This window comes from Mauremys reevesii, linkage group 2 (genome assembly GCF_016161935.1).
Source record: "Mauremys reevesii isolate NIE-2019 linkage group 2, ASM1616193v1, whole genome shotgun sequence".
NCBI classification, from domain to species: Eukaryota; Metazoa; Chordata; order Testudines; family Geoemydidae; genus Mauremys; species Mauremys reevesii.
Genome location: NC_052624.1, coordinates 167816360 through 167844303, shown reverse-complemented (window position 1 = coordinate 167844303; position 27944 = coordinate 167816360). Strand labels below are relative to the sequence as shown.

General features: G+C 42.9%; 1 long non-coding RNA gene across 4 annotated transcripts in view; it reads right to left on the bottom strand.

The window, feature by feature from the left end:
* The window catches only part of LOC120398467, a 41555-nt gene extending 13613 nt beyond the window's left edge, over positions 1-27942 (bottom strand). For 2 of the 4 annotated variants that reach the window (XR_005594455.1, XR_005594457.1), the window contains exons 1-2: positions 27812-27942; positions 26228-26320 (exon numbers count right to left, since the gene is read on the bottom strand). This is a non-coding gene — a long non-coding RNA (uncharacterized LOC120398467). Of the gene's footprint in view, positions 1-26227; positions 26321-27341; positions 27717-27811 lie in introns of those variants that run through there. The other 2 variants (XR_005594456.1, XR_005594454.1) reach the window with 1 other exon arrangement.
* Between the last annotated feature and the right edge of the window lie 2 nt (positions 27943-27944).

Below are 27944 nucleotides of genomic sequence, written 5' to 3'. Positions count from 1 at the left end.
GCTACATCGTTCCCGCTGCAGTAATAATGCAAAACAATCCATAAAAAACCCCACAAACATTTAAACACTGATCATTACCTAAACAATTAAAAATATCTCACCAATATCATAACATAAAGCTTGTTGGTCTCCGTCAGGACTCATACTTAAAGGTGCTGTGTGCCTACAAACTCCTATAGACATCAGTGGCAGCAGAGTGCACTCAGCAGTCACTACCCCACACGAGTGCACAAACCATGCAGGACTGAGAGGCAGAATGTGGCCCTGGCCTTGGGACTCTGAATACAAAATTATCAGGCTGTAGAGGTGATGAAAATCTCTCAGGATGAAGTCAAGTTTTCCTGTGATATTTGGATAATCTGGAAAAAACTTGGCAGGGTGCAGGGGGAGTCAGAAGAGCTAATTACCAGACCAAGATAATTTTTATATCTGTCAAGGAAATATGAATTATCCTTTCCTGAAAATGTATCATTGATCCCTGCTACAACTCCATATCTAATAATATATATAAAACCCCACTATGACAACTTTTGTATCTTATTACAGTTAAACAACCTCTTTCAGAGGGTTTTCTAATTTTTTCTGATTTGTTCAGCTGTTAGCCACACCCTGATTAGTCTTTCATCCAACAACAAAGCAACCCAGCACCTAAATCTAATAATGCAAAACCTTCCAAATATCCTGAACAACAATTTTGGCAAACCAACTTTTACAAAACACAAATGCTGGTATCTGTGGTGCCCGACAGCCAGTGGAGAAGGAACAGTACTTGGCTGTAATGAATACATAGGGAACCTTTTCACTGAGGACTCTGAACACAGACAAATCCGTTAGTTTGTCCTGTGTCTCCCAGGCCAGCTAACAGGCTGTGCTGTCTAATTTCACCTCACAGATATGTGGCCCAAGTTCTGGCCTGGAACGGATTGCTGACTATGTTACAGAGTCCTCGTATAATGTGCTTTTAGCTAGGACTGGCAGAAAACCAAGGCGCTCACTCATAAGGCTGTAAATTAACATTGCCAAGGGATATTGGCTGGACGCTCACATGTTTCAGAGTTTGTTCGCCATCTGGAGTCTAATTTTGAATTCCCTCTACACCTAGGGATAAAGCAGGTGAGGTGTTTGGATCCTCTCCTCATTACTTTCACAACAGTTCCCTGTGCCCCCCCTCACCCCCTTTAAATGCCCCAGGTTTTTTACACTCACAAAAGCAGCTGTTATTTCTCTAAAGTAACATGTAAATTCTGCAACCATTTCTCCCATTTTGTAATTCAACTGCTGTTAACACAAATGCTTCTCTGACAAGCAGCTCTAAGAAAAACAATTCTTGTATTTTACACTTTAAAACACGGGTGAGCATTAGGCACAGATTCATTTTAAACCAATGTCCTTACTTTTAACTCCTTTTGAACCTTTAGTAACATCCATGTTATCCGTGTAGGTTTTTTGTATCAGGCTCAATACCCTATCTGATCACTTAAGAGATCACTGCTTAAAGCGTCAAACAAAACCCAGGGTAACCTCTCTCTCTAATTTAAATCAATCTTCATTCACAGATTGGAAGTACTAGGCTTAGGTCACAAGCCTGGTGTCTCTATCAAGAGGAAATCAGAAAGACCGATCAAAAAGGAAATCCCTGAACCATGGAAAGAAAAGAATAACTTGTGGGGCCACCTCTGATAATATTTGGGGTAATACCTGTGGTTCAGGAAAGTCCCATTTTTTTCTTAAGACATATCACAAACTTGGGGCCTCTTCCCACTGAATTCTATTGCAAAACTCTCATTGACCTCAGTAGGAGCAGGGGCAGCTCCTTTATTTTCATATCCAACAATGGAAACATTTACGGTCACAAAATAGCTCTAATAGTGGTGTGTGCTTTAACAACCGCTAGGAAAATTGTAGATCTACTCAAATCTCTCCTATTTTTAGCAAAGATTGACCATGACTGGGGTTTTCTAACTAGAGGAACACCGAGGCTGATCCCAGCCCCTATGACTCTCTGGTCACAATTACAGAACAGATGCCCCTTCTCACTACTTGCCAGCTCCACCCTACCCCTGTGGCTGCCACTGGCTCCCCCACCATGCAGCAGATAACCTCCAGGGAGATTTAATGCTAACGTGGGAGAGTTAATGCTGCAGTTGGACCAGCACCAACATCCAAACTGATGTCGATTTTAGGGAAAGGGAACATGCCATGGAAGTGCGATGTGTGTACCATTAAGTGTGTACACATTCCTCCCCTCCTCTTACTAGATATTTCTATTTCCTCGCTTAGTTCTTGGATGATATTTAACCTCACACTTTCCTAAATATTTGCAGAACTACTGTCTTTTCTATATCAATCTGTTTAAAATTTCATCACAACAGGAGATGTTAGTGGAAGGAAAAGATTTTGAAAATCTTTTATTCCTTTTTATTTATTCTTTTCATTGTGGCGTATTTAAAAAAAAGCGGAAGCTGAAACTTTGTCAATTGTTATTTAAAACTGTCTTGAAAGAATAGTTAAAAGAAATTTCACTTGTTTCCTGAGGAAGCCATATAAATGAACTATCTGATGTCTAGTTTTAAATCTTGCAGCTCCCTATTGTCCAAATTATAGTTGTCTTTGGTTATAACTGGCATTTTGCAGAATTCTCCAGTGCAGAAGCCTGCACAGAATGACACACAGTGATGGCAGTGAGATGCATGAAAGACTTCACACTTCTATGAATCAATAGTTGTCAACATCACTTCATTAATGCATCTTGTTTTTTCTCCTTCCAAATACAAATAAACACAAAATTTACAACTATTAAAAAGCAAATGTGTTTCTGTCATGAAATCCTGCAACTGCCACCACTCACTCAAAAGCTACTGAAAGACCTTACTATTTTTTCTTAATCACATCCAAAGAAAAGCAGTCCATGAGCTCAAAACCACACACGAAAAAGCTTTTCATTCCCAGAACACCATATCTGTTTGTCACGTTGACCAAACAAATTAAATAGTATGAGTCATCAATGACTCTGGGACAAACACACATTCATATCATAAATCGTGTCAAAACATAATAAAAATGGACAACACAGAGTAGCAAGCATTGTCATTTTCACGATTTGCCATAGCTAAGTATGCCCATAGAAAAAATGCTCTAGCATTAAGCGAACTCATATATAAACCACCATTTCTGATAATCAAATATATTTGTGCATTTAGAAGATATGATATGGTAGAGGTCAGATATAAGAATTACCTTCATTGTTGAGGAGAGACCTAATAACACTTGTCTAACTTGTAATGACCTCAGACAGTCTTCTCATTTCATGTACTTAGTCAGGGTCAGCTTTTCTGAAATGATCAGCATCCACCCATGAAAACAATGGGGGCTGCCATGTGTGGAGCTCTTGAAAATTTCACCACTTCACTTAGTTGCCTAAATGGGAGCTGTGGCTGCTGAAGTCGGGAGACAGGCACAACTGTGCTAAGTCACAGAGACGTAATGGTTTAATTCTTCCGCCTAGGACAATAGATCATTCAAAACTATTTTTGGATCAGACTCAGCCCTGCAGCTTGACTTTTTCCAGCATAAGACAACCTACCAAGTGTACACATCGTCATTAAAAAGAATCGATAATCAATACACAACATGAGCTTTGCTATAAAAATGCTTCATTATCACAATCAACAGAAGAAATCAGTTATAGTGAGTCTCAGTTTTCATAATCTAATACAACATGCAACTCCAGTATCTTCTTGTGTTCATTTGGAGGGGAGAGGGGAATTTACAGTACGACCGAGAAGGGTATGTTCAGATAAGATACAGACATTCTCTCTCATGCCCTCCCCACCCCCCCCTACTGTCTCGTCACCCAGGGGCTCAATCCTGTGAGGTGCTGAGCTCCTACAATTTCCACAGAAGCCAGAACCTTGCAGCATCAAGCCCTTCCTGAGCTAAGGACTCAAACAAAAAAGCACAACGACTCACAGAATATAGACACTAAGCAGCATAGGTGTTAGATGGAGGAGCATCTGACATAGACCATAGGATTAATACAATTATAGGTGATTCACTGGCAAGGGAAAGTGCCCTCAGGACAGGAGGTAATGGCTCTTCCTGAAAGATAACTTCAGCTCCAAGACTCCCCATCTCCATGCAGCTTCCTTGCCCTTGTTTGGTAGGAAGATGGAACATGGCAAAGGGAAGGAAGAGAGGGAGACTTGTCCCTGAAGCAATTTGTACAGCCAATATACAGCTGTTGGCTAGAGGAAGTATCTTGCAAAGCTCTGGAAATTCTCTGGCAAATCTTGGCATAGTTCCCAGCTATGGGAGGGAAAAAAATCTATAAAAGGTATCAAATAGTTTAAAATATGGATACATCTGTATTGCAGATGGGGCTGGTGTGTGGTATCTTAGTAAATGTGAAATGAATCCAGGCTAGAAGTGACACCAACCCAAATTTTAGAAAACCAAGATTTTTTGAATATATTTATGTTACTAAGAAATTGAAAGTCCAAAATAGACTTTGAAAAGGTCAGAAACTTCAGAAATATTACATTACACTGTTGGATTAAAATATTCATTCTGACCAACAAAAAGGCTTTTACAGTCCAGTTAAATGCAAAAGCTTAAGGCAATCTTAACTATGGAGTCACTATTTCACCTTCATAATCAGAAGCCCATCAGTAGGTTGACCAGATAGCAAGTGTGAAAAATCGGGAGACTTTTTTGGGGATAAGGGTTATAATTGCATATATATAAGACAAAGCCCTTAATATTGGGACATCTGGTCATCCTACCCATCTGTGACGATTTCCATGATTCTGGGATTGACAGCTTTGCAGCTTATCCCCCAGTGCTGAAATACAAAATATAAATCATCTGTGTGTGTGTGTCATGGAAGTAATTGCTTTAAAAATTTTCTTCTTTGAAAGTGCCCTGTAAACATTCTGGTTTCAAAAGAGACAAGACCCCAGTGTAATTTGTATACTTGATAATTAGCAAGACAATCCTGAATCAAAAAAATAAAAAAAAAGGGGGGGGTGAGTGAAAGGCGAGAAGATTTGGACATGTTTCAACTACCATCAAAGGAGCGTAAGATGAGACATATAAGAGAAAACAGAGCAGTTATTAACTTCAAACTAGTCTTCACTGAGGCTGTCGTTATAAAGTTTAAGTACAGCTGCATTTAATGAGTTTGGGCAAAAGCAGACATCATCCAAATTGAAGAAAGCAGGAGCTTCATCCAATTAGATAACAAATTTGGCTGCCAGCCTCCAATGAATCTAAAAGCTCTTCCAACTTTTGAGACAAGAGCTAATTATAACTGTATTTGTGTGTGCATGCACTGTTACTAAATTACTAAGAAATATTGTCTTGTCAAAAATTCATGCCGCATGCATGGATTTCATTCTTACAGAAAAAATAGTTGCCAGAGTGGGGTGGGGAGATTGAAGCAATGAGGCTTGACAACAGATTGAGCAGTCTCCCGCAGTTGAACTTCCAATGGTTTCTCTTTTTAAGTTTCTCCAAAGATAGGTTTTTGTTGATTTTTTTAAACTGTTTTTGATGGACTTTTTGGATGAGAGATCCAAGGAAAGATTATGGACTCAGATGACTTAATTAAAATGTGACTAATGGGAAAAGAAAGAGTTCCTCTCCAAATGTCGATCCCCGACTGAATGGAATCATTTGCAGAGGAAAGAGGTGACCAGATGTCCCGATTTTATAGGGTCAGTCCCAATTTTGGGGTCTTTTTCTTATATAGGCTCCTATTACCCCCCACCCTGTCTCGATTTTTCACATTTGCTGTCTGGTCACCCTAAGGGTGGGCCAGACATGAAAGTCATCCTCCCCACAGGAAGAATATTTTTGGGAGCACATTATTTGGTGTAAACTTCAAAAGCATAGTTATGAGCTGGGGACAAATTGGTAGCAATGGGTCACACAGTTGGTATTTAAAAACTAAATTGTTTAGCACCATCCAGAGAGATGGCTTAACTATTAGAGAAACAGGGAAATTTCCTGACATCCCCATCACAACTTGCTGCTGCACATATTCACAAGTTGCAATATAACTTAACAGGCTTGGCCTGCACAGCTTTCCTTGCTTCATGGCTGGTAGTTCCATTAGATAGCTCTTGGCACTGCTGCTCAATTTATGAGAAACAAAAGACACCTTATGTAGGGAATGAAACATGACAGAGCATGTGCTTATTTTGAGACAAGTGCATGCCCTGGGTTCATAGTGAAATTGGAGGATAAATTACTCCAGTGCAGGCAAAATATGATTATCAAACAGCTTCAAACCCTGGAAATAGCAATTTTGAAATAGAAGAGCTTATTAACACTGTCAGCTACTGCAGTAATTTCCTGTAGCTCAAGAGGGAAGATCTCAGGTTGTATCCTTACAGGCAGCCTGTGGTGGATGGGCATTACATATGCATAAAGTGTAGGTTGTCTTCCCTTTCTGAAAAAGGTGGTACAGGCAGTTATATAGCTACTAAGATAATGGCAAGAAAATAAAACAAAACAGAGAGAGAGCATGAAAGCAGATTGAGATCACAAATGGAGACCAGTTGACAAGGATGAAAAAGCGTTTACCTATATGGCCACGCAAAATGAAAGAAAGGCCCGAAAATTTCAGGTATGGAGTCACAGAATCATAGTAGTGTGACTGGAAGGGACCTCAGTAGGTCATCTAGTCCAGTCCCCTCCAATCAAGGCAGGATTACGTAATGACTAGTCCATTCCTGACAGGTGTTCGTCTAACCCAGGGGTGGGCAAACTACGGCCCGCCAGCCATTTTAAACCACCCCTTGATCTCCCATTGGGGAACAGGGTCTGGTGCTTGCCCTGCTCCATTGCTCCAGCTGCGGTGCAGGATTTGGGGCTGCTCCACACAGCTCCCGGAAGCAGCAGCATGGCCCCCCTATGTGTAGTGCCACCCCCGGAGCTCCCATTGGCCAGGATCTGCACCCCAAACCCCTCATCCCCAGCCACACCCCCGAGCCCACATCCCCAGCCAGAGCCTGCACCCCTTCCCACACCCCAACCCCCTGCCCCAGCCCTGATCCCCCTCCTCTCCTCCGAACCCCTCAATCCCAGCCCAAAGCACCCTCCTATACCCCAAACTCCTCATCCCCAGCCCCAGCCCGGAGCCCCCTCCTGCAGACTGAACTCTTCATTTCTGGCCGCACCCCCAACCAGAGCCCTGGCCCCATCCTGCACCCTAACCCCAATTTTGTGAGCATTCATTTCTATTCCCATATGTGGCCCTCGGGCCAAAAAGTTTGCCAAGCCCTGGTCTAACTGCTCTTAGAAACCTACAGTGACAGAGATTCCAAAATCCTTCTTGGCAATCCATTCCAGTGCTTAACCACCCTGACAGTTAGGAAATTTTCCTAATGTTCTATCTAAACCGCCCTTGCTAAAATGTAAGTCCATTGCTTCTTGTCCTATCCTCAGAGGTTAACGAGAACAATTTTCCCCTCCTCCTTGTAACAACCTTTTGTGTACTTGAAAACTCTCAGTCTTCTCTTCTCCAGACTAAATAAACCCAAGTTTTTTAGACTTCACTTATAGGTCATGTTTTCCAGACCTTTAATTATTTTTGTTGCTCTCCTCTGGACTTTCTCCAATTTGTCCACATCTTTCCTGAAATGTGGCACCCAGAACTGGACACAATACTCCAGCTGAGACCTTACACGTGCAGAGTAGAGCGGAAGAATTACTTCTTGTATCTTGCTTACAACTCTCCTGCTGATACAGCCCAGAATGATGTTGGTTGGGTTTTTTTTGCAACAGTGTTATGCTCTTGATTCATATTTAACTTGAGATCCACTATAAGCCCTCAATCCCTTCCCACAGTACTCCTTCCTAGGCAGTCATTTCCCATTTTGTATGTGTGCAACTGATTGTTTCTTCCTCAGTGGAGTACTTTGCATTTGTCATTATTGAATTCCATCCTATTTACTTCAGACTATTTCTCCAGTTTGTCCAAATCATTTTGAATTTTAATCCTATCCTCCAAAGCTCTTGCAACCCCCTCCATCTTGGGATTGTTCACAAACTTTATAAGTTTATTCTCTATACCATTACCTACATCATTTATGAAGATATTGAACAGAACCAGACCCAGAACTGATCCCTGCAGGACCCCACTTGTTATGCCCTTCCAGCTTGGCTGAATACCACTAACTACTCTCTGGGAGCGGTTTTCCAACGAGTTATGCAGCCACCTTATAGTAGCGCCATCGAGGGTGTATTTCCCTAGTCTGTTTACGAGAAGGTCATGCCAGACAGTATCAAAGCCTTACGAAAAGTCAAGATATACCACATCTTCCGCTTCCCTCCTATCTACAAGGCTTGTTACCCTGTCAAAGAAAGCTATTAGGTTGGTTTCACATGATTTGTTCTTGACAAATCCATGCTGACTGTTACTTATCACCTTCTTATCTTCTAGGAGTTTGCAAATTGATTGATTGACTATTTCCTCCATGATCTTTCCAAGTACTAAAGTTAAGCTGACTGGTCTGTAATTCCCCGGGTTGTCTTTATTCATGGGCAGCGAGTTCTATGGGCCCATGGTGCCGGGGGTGCCCAGATCCAGCAAAATTTCCCGCCTGCCCCCCTGCACACTCCCCCTGTGCATCTCCTGCCGCCCCCCCCCCCCGCCCCACTGCACCTGGGTGATTTAAAACAGCCCGGGGACTCCCAGCACCACCCAGCAGTGTAGCAGGGCTGAGTGGCTTCCTGTGCGCTCATTCCACGTGGCTGCCAGCCTGTCCTTGCAGCCCGTGTTGGGGGACTTTGCCGCTGCACACTGCCCCTGCCCCAAACACCCCTGCAGCCAATGGGAAGCTGCGGGGGCAGTGCCTGGGGACAGCAGCGCAAGGAGACCCCATGGCCTGACCTGCCTAGGAGCCGCTGCCGGAAGGGGTGCCCCAGGTACGCACCAAACCCCCCATCCACTTCCAGAACCTGCACACACACACCATCCAGCCCTGAAATTTCCTCCTGCACCCACTTTCACCCCCAAACTCCCTCTCAGAACCTGCACCCCCTTACCCCCTCCTCCACTCCCACCTCTGCCCCAGCCCAGAGCCTGCACCCAGCACCCAAACTCCCTCCCAGAGCTGGCACCCCTCACCCCTCCTGCACCCCACCTCCTGCCCCGGCCCAGAGCCTGCACCCAACACACAAACTCCCTCCCAGAGCCTGCATCCTGCACCCCAATTCCCTGCCCCAGCCCAGAGCCTCTACCCAAACCTCATTGCAGAGCCTGCACCCCAGAACCCTTCCCCAAACCAAACGCCCTCCCAGAGCCTTAGGCAGGTGGAGGGGTGAGTTTGTGGGTAGGGGGGTTCTGGGTGTTCTGGGCACCACCAAAATTTCTACAAACCTGCCACCCCTGTCATTATTCCTCTTTTTACAGATTGGCACTATACTTGCCCTCTTCCAGTCCTCTGGAATCTCTCCTGTCTTCCATGAGTTTTCAAAGATAATGGTGAATGGCTCAGACAGCTCCTCAGTCAGCTGCTTGAGTATTTTAGGATGGATTTCATCAGGCCCTGCCAACTTGAAGACATCTAACTTTTCTAAGTAATTTTTAACTTGTTCTTTCCCTATTTTAGCCTTGAATCCTACCTCATTTTCACTGGCATTCTCTACACCAGATGTCCAATCACTAGTAATCTTTTTGATGAAAATTGAAACAAAAAGGCATTTAGCATGTCTGCCATTTCCACATTTTCTGTTATTGTCCTTCTCCTCCTCTTTGGTCTTCCTCTTGCTTCTAATGTATTTGTAGAATGTTTTCTTGTTACCTTTTATGTCCCTAGCTAATTTAATCTCATTTTGTGCCTTGGCCTTTCTAATTTTGTCCCTACATGCTTCTGTTATTTTTATATTCATCCTTTGTAATATGATCTAGTTTCCACTTCTTGTAGGACTCTTTTTTGAGTTTCAGATAATTGAAGGTCTCCTGGTAAGCCAGAGCGGTCTCTTGCCCAACTTCCCATCTTTCCTACGCAGTGGGATAGATTGCTCCTGTGCTCATAATAATGTCTCTCTGAAAAATTGCCAAATCTCTCAAACTGTTTTTCCCATTGGACTTGCTTCCCATGGGATCTTACCTACCAACTCCCTGAGTTTGCTAAAGTCTGCCTTCTTGAAATCCATTATCTTTCTTTTCCTGTTTTGCCACCTACCCTCCCTTAGAATCACGAACTCTACCATTTCACGATCACTTTCACCCAAGCTGCTTTCCATTTTCAAATTCTCAACTGTTCCTCCCTGTTTGTCAAAATTAAATCTAGAACAGCTTCTCCCCTGGGTGCTTTCTCCACCCTTCTGAAATAAAAATGCATTTCAAGAACTTATTTGATAAGCTGTGCCCTTCTGTATTATTTTCCCAACAGATGTCTGGGTAGTTGAAGTCCCCCATCACGACTAAGTCCTGTACTTTGGATGATTTTGTTATTTAAAAAAAGCCTCACCCACTGTGGCATTATATGATTAAAATATGACCATTGTTGCTACCACTGTTGTATAATTGCTACAAATCTTGTGACAAAGTATGTCATGTAAGGTGTCAATGGAAAAGTTATGGTTTGCTGAATATGATTATCCTATTTGTATGCATGTATCATTTTTGTATCTGAGGTTAGGAATATTGTCTATGTACCTGTATTTCAAATGTGTTTGCTCCTGTGGTAACACACACAAGGTAGTTTGCATCCAATCTAGCCAGCACATTGTGAATGAACTAGTCTAGATCATGACCCATCAACAAACGCAATGGCCATGGAAGAAGCTTATCCCACCTGGTGGATTTTCCTGTGGATATTCTAGCTAGAATATGGGTAATGGCTCTGCTATGACTCAAAATATGCAAGGGCATGTGACTAGATTATGTGATACTGAACTCCATCTTGTGCCTGTACTTTTCCACAAACTGTGCTGAGGGCTTTGCTTGCGACAATGAAGTACCCTCCACATGGCAGAAGCTATAAAAGGTCCTGGAAACATCTCCATTTTGCCTCTTTCCTGCTCTGATCTCTGGACTATGGACTTATGCTTATGGGAATATTCTAAACAAGGGACCGAGGACCTTCCAATCATTTGGAAGCAACCAGAGACTCAAGCCAGCAGTTTATTCTATGACTGCTTCAAGCCTGATCCAAGAACTTTGTAATTATTGTATGTATTTGGTTCCTTTAACCAATTTTAACTCTCACCTTTCTTTTCTCTTTAGATATTAGATACTAATAGCATGATTATTGGGTAAGATCTGAGTTATATATTGGCCTGGGTATGTGGCTGGTCCTTTGAGATCAGAATAACCCTTTGGTTGATGAAATTGGTTTTATATAACTACTCATCATTAAGCCTAGTGTCTGGATGTTACAAGGACAGGAATACCTAAGGAGGCTGCATTTCTGACTTCTTGCGGTGAGACAGCAGTTTACTTTTGTTGCTGGTTTGGTATATCTTATGAAAGAACCACCACCAGTTTTGGGATGTGTCTGCCCTATTTCTCAGCAGTTTGTCCTGAATTTGGTATTCCCAGTTGTGACCCACTGAGGTAGGGGGACACCCACCTCTTCTTCTAGGTTAGGTGCTCGATTGTAGATCTCTATCCATGATATTGCCCTTGTTTTTTACCCCATTTATCCCTACTCAGAGACTTTCAATAAGTTTGTCTCCTATTTCCATCTCAACCTCTAGGCACGTGTATATATCTTTTATATACAAGGCAACACCTCCTCCCTTTTTTTCTTGCCTGTCCTTCCTGAGCAAGATGTTCCCTTCTATACCAATCATGTGTATTACCTCACCAAGCCTCTGTGATGCCAACTATGTCATAGTTGTGATTATTCACTAGCATTTCTAGTACTTCCTGTTTATTCCCCCTACTTCTTGCATTAGTATACAGACATCTAAGATATTGATTTGATTTCACCTCTATGGTCCCTCTTGTCTCTCTTGTCCTTGCTATAATTGCCCATACTCCTCCCCAGATTCCAACCCTTTATCCAGGTCTCCTTGTTTTTGATTTACCTTGGTGCTTTTGTCTCCTGCCACCATCAAATCTAGTTTAAAGCCTAACCCCCTAGGTTGGCCAGAATGTATCCAAATACGCTCTTTCCTTCCTCAGTAAGTGCACCCCCATCTCTGCTCAGCAGTCTTTCTAGGAAGAGCATCCTGTGGTCAAGAAGGCCAAGACCCTCCTAGTGACAACATCTGCACAGCCATGCATTCAATCACCTCCAGGATGCCTCTGTCTCGCCTAGTCCCCTTCCCTTGAACAGAAGAACTGAAGAGATGACCACCTGCACCCCCAACTCCTTCACCTTCACTCTCAGAGCCCGGTAGTCACTTCTGATCCACTCAGGCTCATACCTCACAGTATCACTAATGCCCATATGGATGAGCAGCATGGGGTAGTATTAGAGGGCCGGATGTTCCTCGACAATCCCTCTGACATCTTGTATATGAGTCCCTGGTAAGCAGCACACCTCCCAAGATGTCATGTCAAGCCTGCAGATGGGTGCTTGGGAGTGGTGGCTGCAGTCCTCCCAGCCTTGGGGGGTACAGAGCTTCTCCTCCACCACCTTTGGGGGCAAATCCTCATCCCATGTTGCCAGGACAGCATAATAGTTCTTCATTATGATTGGTGGGTTGGGAGCAGGGGTGGAGCACTGCCTGCTGCCAGAAGTAACCAGTGGCCAGTGTCCTCTCTGTGGCAGAGCCATATCTACCTCTCCCGGGGGCACGACAGCAGTCCTCTCTAGCTGGATAGCTTCCTCAGCCTTGGAAGTCTCCATATGAATACTCTTGATGAATTCCTCGTGTGCACAGATGCGCCTCACCACCTCCTTCCTGAGAGACTCTCCCACCTGCTTCCTGAGAGACTCCAACAGCAGATACCTCTCACACTGGATGCCACCCCCAAGCCTGGCTTTCTGTGACAGGGAAATGCAGGCCATAGTCTCTGCAAATCCACACCAGGTGTGGAGGCATCCCTGGTCAGATTCTCTGTATGGATTCAGGTGCAGGAGGAGGAGACATGAGCAGCGTTGGCACTGGCAATGCGGCCTTTCCTAATCATAATTATATTATGTTTCTGTCCCACAAACTCCCTTTTGCTGTCCCCTAGGTCGCTTGGCCTCTGGCTTTTAAGCCCCTCTCCTAAGTCAGCCCTATCCCCTCATTAATCACACAGCGGGAGGGTCATCACAAGGCTGATCAAGGATAACCCAGGGAACAAAGGCTCAAACAGTTCCCAAACACACCATCCCAACAGACACTGAAGGAGAAAAAAAAACGAACAGCCAAACAAGCTCACTCACCCCAAGATTAGCAGTCGCACCTTGTTCAGCAGGGGATCTCCTTTTCACCCTCTCCAATTCCCCGGATTGCTGTCCCCTGTTCATTTCATTTTATTAATATTTGAATTCTATTTTCCCAAAAGTAAAGAAGCCAACTAGGCCAGACTCATGTCAACAGTGACATAAAACAGCAATTAGCATCTCAATGAATTTAAAACAATCCATCCACCTGTAAACTAAGGATGGTGGGCAACTGTACCTATGTATAGGCTGATACAGCAAGCAAATAGGGATTTGGATAGTCCATGCAGATCTGACATGTACATTAATTTTAAAACCTAAAGCAATATGGGTCTTGTTAAAATAAAAGCTGATGGTCACTAGACCATCAGCTCTCCATGATCAGCTGAACTGCTGCATTATACTTGCATGCAATATCTAGCAACTTTGTTCAAATTGTGGGAAACGGATCAGTTTAGCTTAGTGAATGTAAGCGCCAAGCTTTCCCATTGTAATGTTTTCAATAGAAGCTCAAATCAGTTTGACAGGGTGGAGGGAAAGAGGTTGCTCTGACCCACTTCTCCATGTTGCATAGTAATTTGGCAATGCTGTGGTGTTGTGTGTGTGAGACAATATTGTTTATAGCACAGCTTCTCTTCTCTAATTTGTCCTTTCATTCTTGCTCACTGCTTTGTTTAAATAATTCACAGCTATTCTTGTGGCTTCGGGAATGGGCTTAATGATCATGAAGGCTGTTTCTTATACCCATTCAGCTGGTGGTGTCTTTGACCGTCTTTCTGCAGTCTAAGAAGAAAATCTGCCTAAGGAAACATTCTGCGTCTTTGGTCTCAGGTCCATTTTGGAAGTACAGTTTGAGTTTCTCTCTGATGCTTTTGCCCAGTAATCTCCTAATGACCTAGAAGAAACTTTTTGAAAGGTCAGGCCCCCAGTGGAACCTAAGTTAACTTAGAAGAAGCTTTCGGCCAGTGCTCATGCTCCCTGCTACTTCTCTACACCATGTCACTTAGTCCCCAGAGGAGATATTTTGTGCTGTACAAGAAGAAGGAACAGAACAACAATATGCCAAACAGGGAGAGTAGCATGACGATTGACCAGGAGACACAGACTGAAAGGAAGTCAGACAGAGGTGGCAATGGAAGAGACTGAGGGAGCCCCATATCATAATATCCCATAGTGGTTACAGCATTTTCCTGAGAGGTGTGGGAGACTTCTCTTCAAATCCTCTCCCCTCCTCAGGCAGAGCGGGAACTGAACCCAGCTTTTCCAAATTCCAGCTGAGTGCTTTAAGCACAGGGCTCAAAGTTAGAGTGGGCACCATCACCCCCTCACCTGCCCTGGGTTTTGTGTAGAGTGATGTACGTGCCTAACTCCTCCCTCATAATAAACGACTTAGTTGTCTATGCCACCTGCTTCCAGTAGAGGGGGACCCAGTTGTGGATCACAAGCAGAGTTAAGCACCTCCTTGCACCCTGGATTTAGGCACCTCTCTCAGCGAGAGTGGCAGGGCTTGGGACCCTCTCATCAGCAACTTCCATTGGCTAGTTTAGGCTTCACCTGGTATTCCGGCTATTGTAGATTGTATTCTAAGGTGCCCCTCTCTCCCTATTCAGTGTATAAAGTGTCTAGGGGCCTAATTCAGGCTTTGTGGATCCCAGTGTGGCTCCTGTGACTTTTTAGCCATCGCAACACATAAGCCTCTTTGTGGATCCAGGCCTCCCTTCCTTGGCAAATCAGGGACTGACTTGGGCGTGGCAGGGCAGGTGAGAATTGCACTTCTGTGCAAGCGCTACAGTAGTTCAGTCCCAGCAAATACATACATTGAGAGACTGGTGACAAATTACTGCTAGAAGCAACCAGATACCAGCAGGTATCTGTACTGGAAGGAAGCAGACCACAAGAAAAGAGGAGGGCTGCAAACTGGGAGAAAATTGAAAGAGATGATTAAGGGGAAAAAAATTAAAAAGATGGCAGATCAAACTAAAAATAACCCTTCTGACAGTTAAAGGAAATTCATTTGGCAGGGTACTGTTTCTTTCTTCAAGAGTGGTTTGTTGTGCAACAGATGATACTGAAACCAGCTCGTCTTATCTGAGCTGTCAGTTTAACTGACAAAAAGGATCTTGTTTTAATATTACTGCAGCTCCAATAAGTTTAAACGTTTGTTTTTCAAGCATGTTTATTTCAGGGGGCAGCCCAGTGATTGAATGGACAAGAGACTGAGGTTCATGTTCTGCAAAACATTTGCTTTCATAAGTGTTCCTTACACTTTTGTCTCTTTATTAAGATGTTAAGCCCCAATTCTCTATCCCTGTCAGACTCTCCCAGGAAGGGGACTGCTGTGACTGTAATGTGCAACAGAAAACTTGATGCCCACAAGAAATTTGGTGTATGGAGAGTAGGAAACCACTCTGACCACTAGAATCTGCTTTTCACCCGTTAAGGTAGAATCACAGATGAACCTTACATGTAATATCCTTCTAGACACCGGTGAAAATGAAATAAGAATAGTCAAAGTTACTTTATTTTGTACTTGTGAAGGTTAGTCCCATTAGAACACAGTACAAAATAGGTTTAATATCAACACAGTCACCTTGACAAGTCCATATTTTTTCCAGTCTTATCTTTGCTTATTTTAGATGCAATTGTTGGAGAAGTGGGGATGGGGATTGGATAACTCAGGTGAATGATAATGTGTATGCAGAAGCTTTCACCTCTAGGACAGATGTAGAGGGGATCAGAGAGGAAAGATAGGCTTTGAAAGCCCCCCATCTCTTGCTTTATCCTCTTAAAGAGAGGGTTGTGGGGGATTAGGCTACTGGAAGGCCTGTCATCAACCCCCTTGTAAAGATAATTGAGGCAGGCTCATCTTGATCTCCACTGAGGGAGAATTCCATAGCCACTCACCACTCTTCCCCTGGTCCTCACAGGCTGTGTCTTGCAAACCCTAGAATCATAGGACTGGAAGGGACCTCGAGAGGTCATCTAGTCCAGGCCCCTGCATTCACAGCAGGACTAAATATTATCTAGATCATCCCTGACAGGTGTTTGTCTATCTTGCTCTTAAAAATCTCCAAAGATGGAGATTCCACAATTCCAGTGCTTAACTATCCTGACAGTTAGGAAGTTTTTCCTCATGTCCAACCTAAACCACCCCTGGTGCAATTTAAGCCCATTGCTTCTCGTCCTACCCTCAGAGACTAACAAGAACAATTTTTCTCTCTCTTCCTTGTAACAACCTTTTGTGTACTTGAAAATTATGTCCCCTCTCAATCTTCTCTTCTCCAGATTAAACAAACCCATTTTTTTCAATCTTCCCTTGTAGGTTATTTTTTTTAGACCTTTAATCATTTTTGTTGCTCTTCTCTGGACTTTCTCCAATTTCTCCACAGCTTTCCTGAAATCTGGCTCCCAGAACTGGACACAATACTCCAGTTGAGGCCTAAAGAATACCTATTGATCATACGTATCAGAGGAGTAGCCGTGTTAGTCTGGATCTGTAAAAGTGGCAAAGAGTTCTGTGGCACCTTATAGACTAATAAACGTATTGGAGCATGAGCTTTCATGGGTGAATACCTACTTCGTCGGACATCCGATGAAGTGGGTATTCACCCACGAAAGCTCATGCTCCAATACGTTTGTTAGTCTATAACAGGGGTCAGCAACCTTTCAGAAGTGATGTGCTGAGTCTTCATTTATTCACTCTGATTTAAGGTTTTGTGTGCCAGTGATACATTTTAATGTTTTCAGAAGGTCTCTTTCTATAAGTCTATAATATATAACTACACTATTGTTGTATGTAAAGTAAATAAGGTTTTTAAAATGTTTAAGAAGCTTCATTTAAAATTAAATTAAAATGCAGAGGCCCCCGGACCGGTGGCCAGGACCCAGCAGTGTGAGTGCCACTGAAAATCAGCTCACGTGCCGCCTTTGGCATGCGTGCCATAGGTTGCCTACCCCTGGTCTATAAGGTGCCACAGAACTCTTTGCTGCTATTGATCACAGTTGTTGCTGTAGAGGAGACAACTGGCTGTTTTTAAGATAGTTAGACCATAGCCCATTTAGGGATTTAAAGGTAAAGACTAGGACGTTGAAACAACGTTGAAAGTGGATAGAGAGACGGAGTGTATTTGCAGAAATCAAGCATGATATTGGTCGGCCTTTCACTGAACTTTCAAGTGACTTTCACTGTTAGCCCCAGGTAGAGTGTGGCGAGATGAATCTCCATGACTGAGAATGTATCGGAGAGGAAAGGGCACAGGTTCACTGCTAGTCAGTGGTGAAAGGTAGCATTTCTGGACATTGGTGCTATTTGAGCATTCAGAGCTGTGATAAATCCCTTAAGATTCCAAGTTTGTGCATTCTTTTGGACACTAAAAGACAGATAGTTGCCCTCAGTGCACAAGAGCTCTAAGCTCACTAATTCCTCAGAAAGTTTCCTTCCTTCTACGGCCACTCTCTTACCTGTATCACCTCTGTTTAAGCAGCTGTTTGTTATCTTTGTGCCAAAGCAGCCCAAGACAGCTGTGGGCGGGGAAGAGGGGAGACTCTGGCTTGCAATCTTTAATTACATAATCACAGATTCTCTGCAAGATTCCTGCCTCATTCAGGACACAGATGAATGCTGCACAGTGAACAATATAGGTCAGCCATATTTATTTATATACTTGCCATTCAATCAATCAGTGCTAGTTGTAAATTAGGCAGGGGTCCTGTAAACCTCTGCTTCATTCATTACTTTATTATCATGTACACCAAGGTCTCACATATTTTCAACATGTCAGATTTGCTCTTGTACGCACCAAGATCTTTCAAAAGCTTTATTTAGCCAACTCATTGTGTAGCTAGGATGTGACATGAAGCATTACAAGAATGTGCAAGCTATATCTCCCATATCTCAAAACTGAGTGCTTCAAAAATCATCAAATTTAGTAAAGTATTTTTATACTGGCCACAAACCACATACTGAGGGAATGTCTACACCACAAAATTAAGTCAACCCAGCTTAGGTCAGCATATAGCTGCCACGGTAATTACATCACTTGCGCATGTCTACACTTTGACCATGTGCGTCCTCACCAGGAGCGCTTGTATCGATTGCACTGTTTGTTTGAAGGGCTAAAATAGGCTTATAATGGAAAGCAAGACTTAACTTTAAGGTTCAGTTACTGCTACCCCATAATAAGACTACTCAGGAACCTTGTTCCTATACTAAAACCTGTACTAATGGCACAGCAGCAGCACCACTACAGTTAAGGTGGCATCCTGATTTCTGTTTACAGGTTGATCTTTCTAAGTCCTGTAAAATTGACATGCATAATTAGATTCCTTTAAAATTTGGTTTCCCTCCAGAGGGTACTGTGTAGGAGTATTGAACTAAATTTGAGGTCATTTGAGCTAAGAGTTGCAAAAAGATATAAGCCCTAACAAAACTAGCCATTTTTCAAAAAAGTTTCTAGGTGGGTTTTTTTTTGCAGATAGGTAGAGATCAAATTATTGACATAATGTGGGTCAAAATGGCCTCAATTTGTGAAGTTTTACCGAAGCTAGTGCAGGACACCCACTAAATCTTTTAGGGACCCAAACTGATAATCGTATTTAAGAAAATGTACATTTTAAAAAACTTATTAAGACAAAGCTACAATAAAACACTAATTTACTACATCGTACACTACTTATTCAGGATCAGGTTAACGTTCAAAGAACCTGGCTAAAGATTCTGGCTTGCTGGCAGGGAAGCCCTCCTCCTCCGAGTATGCTTAAAAGGGCAACCAAATTTCTAAATATCTATCCTCTTTTTGGCTTTTCTCTTGTATGTAGACTTGATGTGAAAGCTTGTGTGTTATGAGGACAGTCCATATTTTACTATACCACAATTACATAGAGGAAGTCACATTTTTCCAATAATATGCAATACAAAGTCTTGCTAACTAACAATAAAATAAATTAATTTATCGTTCTGTTTAAAATGTAGATCTTTTACTGGAGCATTAAGTAACCAGTCAGGGTATCCCTAAGGAAGCTGACATAAGATGAATCTCTTTAATAATTTCGTCCCAAAACTGTCTAATTCCTGGACACAACTACCATATGTGCAAGTATGTTCCCCATTCCACCCATCCCTTCCAATACAGCATCCCCCCAGGGGCAAAAAATATGATGGATCTTAACTGGAGTCAAATGCCATCTATACAGTAATTTCCCATATTGAGAGAGACTCATCCAGATCAATTTCTTTGTCCAAATCTGCCTGCCATCTTTTCATATGAGTTGTTTTCTTAACATCTTTTTCAATCAACTTGTGTACATTTTAGAAATTAAACCTTTTGCCCTCAAATGTGGTTAAAGGTCTAGATAGACCTGCCTTCTATCCAGATTTCACAATAAAGTGTTTGACTTGTAAATATTGAAAATATGGAATCTTTATATTATTACACATCTCTTGACATGATTTCAAATCAGAACTCAGAAACAGCTGTCCAAATCAAGTAATCTCACCTCTCACCCACAACGAATAGTTACTTTGATACAGTGCTGCCTAGGGATAATAATTCCTGATTATTAATGAAAGTAGTTAAGTAGTTAATTCCTTGGCAACAGGAATTTAAAAAAATTGTCCAAAGGTGTTCTGGATGAATGAGTGATTTATTTTTTTTAATTTTTGGTGACCTAAATGCCTTTTTAACCCAACAATGACAATGAATAACTATATTTGGGCACCAGGCTTGTTCGAGTTTTAATAGACCATGCAAATTGGATGTTATCCCAGTTGATTAAAGCTTAATGAGCCAACTCCTTTTATAACCTATTAACTGTCATCCACAGGATTCCGTCCAAGACTAATAAAGGAAAAACAGGAAAGAAAGAAGGGAAAAAAAGGCTGCCCATGCCACCTTCCCTCTACCCTTTTCAAGCAATGACTCAATATCCACATATTCACACTGGCCCTTAGCAATTTTAGATTCAGGAGATTCTAGATCCTGACATACATTCACATCCTTAGCCAACTCCCCAGAAAGAATACCACACGTGTACAATTTAACAACCACTTCACAGACTTTTGCAACTGCCGTACACTTACTCAGAGGACAGTCTCTCAACCTTAGCTGTGCATTTCCTGGTTTTAGAAGTTTAAGTTTTGCTCAACTCAATGTTCTGCAAGGGGACAACCTATCACCAAGAAACCTTAACCTTAACACAGTTTTTTCCCCCCTAAATCTTACATACAACCAGTGAGAACGTTCCTGTATCAGTCTTACTCTGGATCACTAAATTAAGTATCTAATATTTTTTCTTTTCTTTTCTGTTAGAAAAAAATCATAGGAGAGAAGATAAGTAAAAAGGCATGATACTTCAGGTAATTGTATTTGTAAGTTTGCTGTTGGATACCGAGGCTGTATAATGATAATATACCAAAGACCAGGCACAGCCCTTCCTGGCACAGTTAGCATGATTAAAGTTTGTGAAACTTGGTAGAGTGACTTGCTTTTTAGGGTGCTAGAGTACTGGCAGCACAAGCACAGTATATGCTGTCTGGTTCTTGAAAGCATTAAAGAAATCAAAAGTGAAAGTGAAATAAACTGATGGAAGCCCTGAGATTTGTACTGTGTGTGTAGAAGATTTTATTTTATTTTTTTTTAATTAAAAGTTCCCCAAAATAACTCAAATTTCCTACCATTCCACAAAGGAAGATGGCCCTGCTCTAGAAAATACACACACATGCCATTAACAATATAGACCACAGGATGGCGCTATTTCTTTTCTTTTTCAGCAGGTCAAAATAAATGAAGAAAAACTTATTCATATGAATGAATTTTTGTTTGTATTACACTAGCAATACAACTACAGACAATACCTGATGTGAAAAGCTCACTATCACAGTACAAAACATCTGCCAGAAATAAAATGTTTGGGTACCTTTAGCCATTGTTTATGTGCACACAATTTCCCATGCCCAATGGTCCCAATCCAGTGCCTGCTGACGTAATGAGGTACTGCTAAGTAAGTCTGCTCATTGACTGCCACAGGTACTGGCTCTGGCTCTGTTAGTTGTGAATGCAAAAGAAAAAATAAATACCTTCTGGTGGGTTTTACCTGTTTCCAGCTCAGAGATGGAGAATACAGGGAAGAGGGAATGAAATTAAGAGCCAAAGTAGCTTGTGTTATTAATTCTTGAAAAAGGACAAAGCATCTAGCGCGCTAAAGGCAACTAAAAACCCATATTTTCCTATTATAACTTTCCCATGTAAGCAGTCTAGGATGTAACGTGCTCACCAATGGGAGGGAAAGTGGTTCACACAACTGAGTGGGAGAAGATTCCATTAGACAATTTCTATGTTATGCTGTGGTCTATCTTATGAATAAAAGGCTTGAGAACACCTGCCTTCGGACCTTATGCCCCAGTACTGCAATGAGCTCCATGCATGCAAAATCGAGGATGTACATCTGTAAGGAGCTCGTTGCTGAATTGGGGCCATAGATTTTGAAGAAGAAGAAAAAAATCAAAGATTCTGAAGATCCAAGCTGGTTTCAGATATATTTGAATAAGTGTCAAAATATCACATTACATTTTATATTCAGCTTATTTTGAAATACTAGGGTTATATATAAAGTGCTAAGTATTTTTTAAAAGACCTTAAATATGGAATTGGCGCTATCAAGTTTGAGACTTTTACTGTGAAAATACCTTCCCCTAACATCAGTACAATAGCAGGGTACTGGTAAGAAATGGGACAGAGTTTCTCAACTTTCAAAAGTAGAAAAATGTATGCATGTTTCCTTTTGTCACTTTTGAAAGGGAAAAACATATGCTTTCAGCCGAAAATAACTCATTTTCAGATTCAGGAAAACAGAAACAAGACTGGATGAAAATGTTTTAACACCTGCTAACTAGTCAAATAACAACAGTTCTGAAGAAGGTGAACATGAGAGTGGAAAATTGTAGTGGTAAAGAGGTTATGGAGGTTGCAATTGGGGTTGCATAGTTAAGGTTCAATTATATATTAATGATAGGAATAAGATTTCTGAAGGGACATGCTGAGAACGGAAATCCAAAGCCCACTGAAGACAATGGAAAGACTCTTATTGCCTTCAGCCGGTTTTGGATCACTCCCTGAACCAGGATCTTCCATAGTCTAGGATCTGGGTTCATGATCTGAGCAGATTCCTCGCCCTCAAAGATCCATTGGGGAAAGAGATTGTGTTTTTTGTTGCTCAGTAGAAGGTGGGAAGAACTTAGCTTTGGAAAGTGGGTGGAGAGAAAAATACAACAAAAATAAGATGTCTAAGGATGATTCTGCCTTTTTTTTTTTTTTTTTTTAAGAAATAAAGTGTGTATGTGTAACATCCCAAAGCAAAGATGCAGTATTAATAAAAACTCATAGCTGTTACTTCCTTTCCCTAGGCAGTATCCAGTGTGATTATATTTATTTTCTACTAGAACACAAAATTGACTGAGACATAACCAATTACTGAGTTCCAAAACTCAATTTACATCCCATTCTACAAGACTGGATCTTTAAAAAACTGTCAAAAAAAAAAAAACAAAAAAAAAAAGAAGCCACCCCCCCCAAACCAAATTAATTCTTCTGCAGATATTAGTCACTTATTCATAACTAAGGCTATGTTTTAGTCATGGGTATTTTTAGTAAAGGTCATGGACAGGTCACAAGCAATAAACAAAAATTCCCGGCCCGTGACCTGTCCATGACTTGCACTATATACCCCTGACTAAATCTTGGGGAGGGGGACAGCTTTGGGGTGCTGCGGGTGATGGGGGGCGCCACGGGTGCTATGGGGGAGGGGCTGCAGCACACAGCCCAGGACCCCCACTGATACTGGGGCACGGGGGTTGGTGGGCTGGCAGGCTCCCTACCCAGCTCCGCACCTCCCCGGAAACTGCAACATCCCTCAGCTCCTAGGCGGAGGAGCAGCCAGGCAGCTGTGTATGCTGCCTCCTCCCCGAGCACCAGCTTTGCAGCTCCCATTGGCCAGGAACCATGGCCAGTGGGAGCTGCGGGGGAAGTGCCTGCAGGCAGAGGCAGTGCACAGAGCTCCCTGGCCGTGCCTCCCCCTAGGGGCCGAGGGATGTTGCCACTTCCAGGGAGCCTTTACCCCTTACCCCTCCCCACGCCCCAACCCCCAGACCTTAGCCTCCCACCCAAACTCCTGCTGCTGGGGGGGGGGGAGGAGGAGGGGCGGTGGTCCAAGACTGCCCCAGCAGCGGCTGGCCAAGGGGCTAACCCAGCTCCTCAGGTGGTCCTCGGGCCAGCTGCACCAGCCACTGCAGAAGTCACAGAAAGTCACAGAATCTGTGACTTCCACGACTTCTGTGACAAACTCACAGCCTTATTCATAACTAATGATAAACTTAGAGATTCCAGTCATAAGAAGAGAAAAAAACATCAATGTAAATGAGCTTTCGTGGGTGAATACCCACTTCGTCAGATGCATTCACCCACGTCCAATACGTCTGTTAGTCTATAAGGTGCCACAGGACTCTTTGCTGCTTTTACAGATCCAGACTAACACGGCTACCCCTCTGATACTTTACATCAATGTAAATGTTAGTCATGTTGACCTTAGGAGGGCAGCATTCCAGCTAGACACAACTAAGAGGCATCTTCAACCTCAGTTCTGCAACTGGATCCACATGAGCAGACTCCTGCAGCTGTATGGAACCCCATAGACCTCAATGAGGATCTGAATGGATGGAGAACTCTCTTCATGTAGATCCAATTGCAGGATCAGCACCTACTGCCCTGGTTATACTAGATCGTTTTAGCTCTGCTGGTGAAAACTTCCAGCATGAATAAACTGCATTTATTGTAGATGTAAAATGTAATGTAAAACACTGACAAGACCCTTCCCAGTAAGTTACCAAAGTACGTTGATCTGGTACAGGGGTAGGCAACCTGTGGCACGTGTGCCAAAGGCAGCACGCGAGCTGATTTTCAGTGGCATTCACACTGCCCGGGTCCTGGCCACCGGTCCGGGGGGCTCTGCATTTTAATTTAATTTTAAATGAAGCTTCTTAAACATTTTGAAAACCTTGTTTACTTTACATACAACAATAGTTTAGTTATATATTATTGACTTATAGAAAGAGACCTTCTAAAAAGGTTAAAATGTATTACTGGAACGCAAAACCTTAAATTAGAGTGAATAAATGAAGTCACTTCTGAAAGGTTGCCGACCCCTGGCTGGTACATACATATCCTGTTTTTCACTTTTGTAGTGCCTACAGTAGAGTTATCTTGGGTCAAAGTGTTTAAGTGAGTTAGGCTCCTGAGTGCCTAAATTACTTCTGAAAATGGGATTTAGGCACTTTTGAAACTTTACTCCAAATCTAAATAAGCCCTAAGATGCCTACAGGCTAGTGGTACTCACCCTTCCACAGCTGGAAAGTCAAATATTTTTAAATAGCTGGAACAGTTTGTAGTACCATAAAAGATTATTCTCTGCTAAAGCAATATTTTTAAAGCTAAAAGATCATAGAAGTTTCCACTCACCTTACTTAGCGTCTAGAACAAATACAGAGTCAGCCCACCTAGGGGTATGTGGGGGTGGGGTCTATTTTTTAAATTGCCATTTTCCCTAAAACATGCTTGTGGGACAGAGGGGGAAATGTGCTTTATGCTTGTTCAGATATACAAAGAGTCTGAAATGGAGCTCTATGAAGAGTGGAAGACTGAGGCCATGTCTGTACTACAAACTTTGATCGATGCAAGTTATGTCAGCATAAAGCCGCCACAGTTATTATATTGCTTGTGTGTGTGCATTCTCACTAAGAGTGCTCGTGTTGATGTACAGGGCGATGCACCATGGGGAGGTATCCCAGTGTGAAACCCACAGCCACCCAGCGCACTCTCCTTTGGGAAGTTTTGGAAATGCACGGTGGGGCAGAAAGGAGTCATTCAGGGTGACTAGGAGCATGGGGTCAGCTTCCCAGCAACTGTCTTCATCCTATATCATCATAATCTACATCCCACAATTTTCACACCTTTTAAAAAAAATCCCACAAACCCACGCAGCCCTCCTAGCTGTCTGTCATCTCTGACAGACGCACACAGGGGCTGGAACAATTTGTGTGGGGGGGTGCTGAGAGCCATTGAAAAAAATGTAAACCCTGTATGTAATGGAAACCACTTCAAGCCAGGGGTTGTGGCAACACCCCCCGCACCTCTGGCTCTAGTACCTGTGCAGATGCATGGAGCCTGCACATCTCTGCACTACTGTTATAAGAATTGCAAGGACAGGACGAATGATGCTCTGATATATGCAGAGTTGTAAGAACAGAATCAGTGTGGAATATGACTATTTCTTGGAGGACACGATCTTCAGTCTTGATAAGTCATGACATGCATATTTTTACCTTACTTGCTGTATTATATTTATTCATCCTAGACTATTGTGTGTGTTGATTCAGGGATCTCAAGGACATTCTTTATTCAATCTCTCTTAGGTGGCTGCTGAAAAAAAAAATCAAATTTTGTTTGACAGCCCTGGATATGAAATGTCTTGTGGGAAGCAATGCATTATTCTCTCCTAAACTAAAATGGTAAATTCTCATTCCCTGACATTATTTGCTAATAAGAAGGTTACCAAAGACTTGTCTCGCGGGTCTCTGTGATTCCAGGAATACTTTTTAAGGGACCAGAGTCTCAAGACCACAAAGGATTGGCATGCCTGGGATTAGAAGCAAGAATTGCCAGTCCTATACTGAATCAACCACACCATGTACTTTTATAAATAATGCAAAGAAATCAGAAGGCTATTAATACAAATGGACAATTAACACCTATTTTATATCAAATGAAAGGTTAATGTATTTCCCTCTCAATTTAGACTACTCTTTTTTCCCCTTTATCAATCTTTAAATCCCCCACTCCTACCTTTCCGGTTCCTGAGCCCAGATCTCTCCTCTTTTACTCTGTCTTCTTTGGTTTTCTGTTCTTCAGAGATTTCAGGCTACAGAATTACCAACCCTAAACATTCAAAATACATGAGATTATCTTAAAATACAACAACTACTTTAGGGGCTTTTTATCTGCCTTCTGGTATTTGAGGCCTTAGGGGTCCATTTACCAGCTTTTCTTGGCAATCAGTAGGGCTAGAACTCACTTTTTAATAAATGAAAGATTCTCACATAGTTACACAGTTCTAGGAGCTGTGGGTTATCAGCAAAACACCACATGTTGCAGGGCCAATGGTCAAATCGTGAGAGTTGGGAGCAATAAGTTTAGGTGGTTATTTATGCCCTTGTTTCTTTTTCTTCCATTTCCTGACGCCTGGACCAATCCATATGCTACAGGCTGCAGTCCAACTGCTCAAGATATTACCTTACCCACTTTGTGTCTCATGCAGAAGTCAGGGCGGATTTATGCTGGTACTGCCTACCAGGCTGCATCACCCCTTTGTCCCAAGGTCTGCATCAGTACCTCAATCTCTCTCCCTCCTGACTCCTGCTTGCTACTTTATCCCACTCAGCCTTCACTTTTAAGAGGGTGGGGCACTGGCTAATTGGGTGGGCTGCAGGGACAGCTCCAGGCACCAGCGCGCGTGCCTGGGGCGGCAAGCCGCAGGGGGCACTCTGCCGGTCGCCGCTAGGGCAGCAGGCAGGCTGCCTCCGGCGGTTTGCCTGCGGAGGGTCTGCTGGTCCTGCGGGACCAGCGGACCCTCCGTGCTTGGGGAGGCAAAATGTCTAGAGCCGCCCCTGGTGGGCTGTAATTGGTTGTGACTTTGTCTCACTTATCTGTTCCCCTGCTCTGCTTAGAAATCCCAAAGCAGTGGCTCCTCTTAACCTTTCAGACTACTGTCCCACTTTCAGGAGTGTGATTTGTCTTGCAAACCCTTAAGTTTCATGTCACTTAAAACCTACTTGCTTGCATAATCAGACATAAAAACACAAAGTAGTTACAGCACACTGTTGCTGAAAAATCACTTACTTTCTTATTTTTACCATATAGTTATAAAGTAAACCAATTGGAATATAAATATTGTACTTACATGTCAGTGCATCATATATAGAGCGGTATAAATGAGTCACTGTGTGAAATTTTACTTTGCATTGACTCACTGGTGCTTATTATGTAGCCTGTTGTAAAACTACGCAAATATCTAAAGCTGTACCCTCTGAAAGACCTCGGCCTACCGCTAGGGGTATATGTACCCCTGGTTGAGCCCCACTGCCGCAAAAGAGACTGTTACTGTTGAGAAAGTGAAGGAACATCCCCACATACTTGGCATAAATATCACTACATAGCAACCGCTCCCAAACGCTGTCTAAATATTAGCCAGAGAAGGTCTAACTCCCAATTAAGGCGGTACACTCTAATTAAGCACCCAGGTTACAGCCGCTTGTGCCCTAATCGCTGGGGTGCAGCACATTGCACGGGTAGGCTGCTGTTTTCCTCCTGTTTTCCCTGGGAGATTAACAACGCCCGCCTCAGGCTGCCTGGTCCCCCCTCACCACGCACCCTTTGGCCTCGGCAGCGAGCTCCCCTGGCGCTGGGACCGCGCGCAGGGCACGAAGCCAGCGCGGTGTGAAGCGAAACTCCCCGGGGAGCCGCGGGGAGGGGCGGTGACCTGTCCTCCACCTGTGAGACTCGT